The sequence below is a fragment of the Schistocerca cancellata genome, unplaced genomic scaffold (genome assembly GCF_023864275.1).
Source record: "Schistocerca cancellata isolate TAMUIC-IGC-003103 unplaced genomic scaffold, iqSchCanc2.1 HiC_scaffold_964, whole genome shotgun sequence".
Lineage (NCBI taxonomy): Eukaryota > Metazoa > Arthropoda > Insecta > Orthoptera > Acrididae > Schistocerca > Schistocerca cancellata.
In genome coordinates this window covers 52,501-57,500 of record NW_026046972.1, presented here as the reverse complement: position 1 = coordinate 57,500, position 5,000 = coordinate 52,501, and the positions used below count along the sequence as shown (strand labels likewise).

The following is a 5,000-nucleotide window of genomic DNA, read 5'->3' as shown; positions in this document are numbered from 1 at the left end:
ACCGACGGGCGGTGAACCAACAGCGTGGGACACAAATCCAACTACGAGCTTTTTAACCGCAACAACTTTAATATACGCTATTGGAGCTGGAATTACCGCGGCTGCTGGCACCAGACTTGCCCTCCAATAGATACTCGTTAAAGGATTTAAAGTGTACTCATTCCGATTACGGGGCCTCGGATGAGTCCCGTATCGTTATTTTTCGTCACTACCTCCCCGTGCCGGGAGTGGGTAATTTGCGCGCCTGCTGCCTTCCTTGGATGTGGTAGCCGTTTCTCAGGCTCCCTCTCCGGAATCGAACCCTGATTCCCCGTTACCCGTTACAACCATGGTAGGCGCAGAACCTACCATCGACAGTTGATAAGGCAGACATTTGAAAGATGCGTCGCCGGTACGAGGACCGTGCGATCAGCCCAAAGTTATTCAGAGTCACCAAGGCAAACGGACCGGACGAGCCGACCGATTGGTTTTGATCTAATAAAAGCGTCCCTTCCATCTCTGGTCGGGACTCTGTTTGCATGTATTAGCTCTAGAATTACCACAGTTATCCAAGTAACGTGGGTACGATCTAAGGAACCATAACTGATTTAATGAGCCATTCGCGGTTTCACCTTAATGCGGCTTGTACTGAGACATGCATGGCTTAATCTTTGAGACAAGCATATGACTACTGGCAGGATCAACCAGGGAGCTGCGTCAACTAGAGCTGAGCAGCCGGCCGCCCGGGAGTGTGTCCCAGGGGCCCGCGCGAACACGCAAGCGTCCGCTCAATTATTCTGCAAACAGGAGGAGGCTGAGCTCCCCTGCACAATACACCTCGAAACCCTCTCAGGTCCCGGCGGCGCGCAGCGCCGTCCTAAGTACTTGGTCGGGTTCGAGAGAGGCGCAATCGCCCGGAGTTAGGCGAGTAGACGCTTTAGGTGCGACCACCCGTGCTCCCAACTGAGCTTGCCGCTGCCGACAGAGGCCCGGGAGCGTGCTGTCGTGGCATTGCCGGCGGGAGACAACACGCGCCACCTACGGTGACCGGCAGCTCCAACGCCAGCGCCACAGAAGGGCAAAGGCCCCACGTGGGTGCCGAAGCGAACTCTCCCAGCACAGCGCACGTGCCAACACGTCTGCACAACTGCGATACAAACCACCAGCGAGAACCGCTGGGGCGACCGAGCAGCAGACGGCGTCGCGGCGCCGAGTGCCGGGCGGCGGCGCATCCTCAACGCACACAGTCCTCAATCGGACCAGCACACTGCAGATGTCCACCGCGCTTCGCACCGGGCCGGCGAGGACCCACTTTGGCTGCACGGCGCCGCGCGCAGGGTGCCCCGGCGCGCAGCTGCGCCGCCTGCCGCGTCCGTCGGCCGGCGCGCCTGCCACTGGGCGCCCCCACCAGCCGGCTGTAGCGCGTGCGCCCACGCACCGCGCGGCCAGCACGCCGGGCGGCCCCCCCTCACCGGCCGGGGACAGTCCCACCCACCCACAGCCGCGTATCGCTTCACACCCAGATTCACATTCACGTTCGTTGGTATGGTGGGGACCGCTTCGTAGCTGTACCGATCGTTGCCCTCACAGATGTACCTCCAGCAAGGACAACCGCACCACAACGGGTTACCAGTTGTTCATTTGCGTAACGTCACCAGTAAACGTACACGTCCATCCCCGTTTGCAAAGTCAACTATTATTGCATGCCTGCCTGTCAGGTGTCAAGACACACTACATCCGCTCACATCCACGCAACAAAATGTGCCCGACTAGAGGGCACGTGGAAGGTGCCCCCGTACGTATGCGATGTCCATTGCGCGACCAACTGTCAACCGGCCTCTGTAGCATGTCGCAGATGTGGAACGCGGGGCACCGTGCTATCACATTGTGTGAGAAGAGACTACTACGTCTGCATACACGCGCCACTACATGAACAGACGGCTCATGCTGATCGCCATCCACTGCGTCCATTACTCCCACACGTCTCTATGGCGTACCACACTGCAATGCAGCTGTTATGGGGAGATGACACGTAGCTGTGTACACAACATTCTGAGCGGGTTGCGGTTGGACAATACATTAATGTAACGTGTCATATGCCAATTACAGAGCAGGGTAAGGCACAACTTGGGTTAGGTTAAGGCACAACTTGGGTTAGGTTAAGGCACAACTTGGGTTAGGTTAAGGCACAACTTGGGTTAGGTTAAGGCACAACTTGGGTTAGGTTAAGGCACAACTTGGGTTAGGTTAAGGCACAACTTGGGTTAGGTTAAGGCACAACTTGGGTTAGGTTAAGGCACAACTTGGGTTAGGTTAAGGCACAACTTGGGTTAGGTTAAGGCACAACTTGGGTTAGGTTAAGGCACAACTTGGGTTAGGTTAAGGCACAACTTGGGTTAGGTTAAGGCACAACTTGGGTTAGGTTAAGGCACAACTTGGGTTAGGTTAAGGCACAACGTGGGTTAGGTTAAGGCACAACGTGGGTTAGGTTAAGGCACAACGTGGGTTAGGTTAAGGCACAATGTGGGTTAGGTTAAGGCACAATGTGGGTTAGGTTAAGGCACAATGTGGGGGTAGATTGCGGTACAAATTGCATTACATTGCGGTGCAAATTGCATTACATTGCGGTGCAAATTGCATTACATTGCGGTGCAAATTGAGTTACATTGCGGTGCAAATTGAGTTACATTGCGGTGCAAATTGAGTTACATTGCGGTGCAAATTGAGTTACATTGCGGTGCAAATTGAGTTACATTGCGGTGCAAATTGAGTTACATTGCGGTGCAAATTGAGTTACATTGCGGTGCAAATTGAGTTACATTGCGGTGCAAATTGAGTTACATTGCGGTGCAAATTGAGTTACATTGCGGTGCAAATTGAGTTACATTGCGGTGCAAATTGAGTTACATTGCGGTGCAAATTGAGTTACATTGCGGTGCAAATTGCGTTACATTGCGGTGCAAATTTCGTTACATTGCGGTGCAAATTGCGTTACATTGCGGTGCAAATTGCGTTACATTGCGGTGCAAATTGCGTTACATTGCGGTGCAAATTGCGTTACATTGCGGTGCAAATTGCGTTACATTGCGGTGCAAATTGCGTTACATTGCGGTGCAAATTGCGTTACATTGCGGTGCAAATTGCGTTACATTGCGGTGCAAATTGAGGTAGGTTAAGGTGCAACACAGGTTAGGTTAAGGTGCAACATAGGTTAGGTTAAGGTGCAAGATGGGTTAGGTTAAGGTGCAAGATGGGTTAGGTTAAGGTGCAAGATGGGTTAGGTTAAGGTGCAAGATGGGTTAGGTTAAGGTGCAAGATGGGTTAGGTTAAGGTGACATAGGTTAGGTTAAGGTGACATAGGTTAGGTTAAGGTGACATAGGTTAGGTTAAGGTGACATAGGTTAGGTTAAGGTGACATAGGTTAGGTTAAGGTGACATAGGTTAGGTTAAGGTGACATAGGTTAGGTTAAGGTGACATAGGTTAGGTTAAGGTACAAACTGGGTTGTGTTATGGTACACATTGCGTTGTAGTACAGTACACGTTAGGTTTGGGTACGGTACACAATGTGGTATGGGATGGCGTGTTGTGGGGGGGAGGGGGGGGGGGAGGTTCGTTGATATCGACCGTAGGACGTGGATGCCCGAGGCAGCGTCAGTGTGTCAAAGGAGTTATGTCACGTCGGGATGCGCTTTTCGCCAGTGAGAGGGGGCGAGCCGTGTCTGTGGTTGCGGCAGACCTGTGTGTTTCATTCCTGCCAGTGTGTTTGTGCTGTAAGACGAGGCAGTGTGGTGGTGATGGGTGCACCCCTGTGTAGGACATGTGTGGGTGTTGGTGGCTTCTCTGAGCAATTGTGGTTGTCGGACGAGTGGGGTATTCTGTTTTATGATTGGACCTCCCGGTCTGGTTATCATAGCGTAGTTGGTGTACTGTGGCGGATAGGATGCACCGGACGTTGGTCCATGCTGGTGCTTAGTAGTTGTATCTGTGTCTGTTACAGGCAGAGAGTAGTGTGTGATAGAGTGTGTGGCTGACGTGTGGTTCATTTTGTGTGTACGGACGTTCAGCATGTATAGGGGCATTTGCGTATATAATCTATCATAATCTATCTATGTGGGCCTGCATAGTTTACTGAGCAGTGCTGTGAGGTGACTGAACTACGAGTGACGTACTGATTTACAGCGGAATGATTGCCTTGTACCAAAGATGGAGTATCGGCTCTACGACAGCGTTGGCACCGCAGGAAATGGTCTCGTAAAACGGCCCTCCCACCGTCATCGTTGTGAGGGGTAGGGACCGCCTATATTCTGAGAGGAGCCCTGTTTGCCACTGGGCGTGGGGTCTCGCATCCTGCGGTTCAGTGCCCCCAGGGAAGCGCGCGGAGGTGGTGCTGCTGCTGCTGTAGCAAGCGAGCTACTTACAGCATGTATAGGGACAGCGGGAATATGGCATATTCGATATAACTCTTCATGAAACGCAAGATATAGGGGCGGATTGCACGTTACGAGTGCGGGAAGAGTCCGCCGTTCATCCGCTGGAGTTGCGATTTGGGCGGTTGGGGTGGGGCACGTGCGGGTGCGGGTGGAGCGATTGTCGGTCGACGACTTCGTGCGACGCAGGCACAGGCGTTGGGGCTCCTGTGGTGGGCAGATGATGCAGGGTTTGTGGGTGGCGTCGGAAAATGGGCACTGTGGGACCTAGCGATGTCGTAGTCGGCGTGGCGTCTCATAGATGGCGGTATCATCGGTGCAGCAGGTCATGTTGCGGGGGACCTGCAGGTGGCGGTATTTTTGTTTGTGGTGCGCTCGACATGGTGGACGTAGTGTCGTCCGATTCGCGTAGATGGAGCTATTGCATGTGGTTTCGTCACATTGTCATAGATGGCGGTGCCGTGTTTTGGAGGTATGGTTGGCGTAGTTTCGTTGGATTCCTGTAGATGGAGGTGTCGTTTCTGGGCCGGATGGCAATGTAGTTTGGTCACATTCCCAAAGATGGCTGTGTTGTGCCTGTGGGCGGCATTGTC

General features: G+C 53.2%; 1 non-coding gene across 1 annotated transcript in view; it reads right to left on the bottom strand.

Annotated features, from left to right (window-relative positions):
• LOC126150023 (small subunit ribosomal RNA) overlaps nucleotides 1–690 on the bottom strand; it is a 1,909-nt gene extending 1,219 nt beyond the window's left edge. The window contains exon 1 of the ribosomal RNA XR_007531271.1: nucleotides 1–690. This exon is cut by the window's left edge and continues 1,219 nt beyond it. This is a non-coding gene — a ribosomal RNA (small subunit ribosomal RNA).
• Nucleotides 691–5,000: the final 4,310 nt, after the last annotated feature.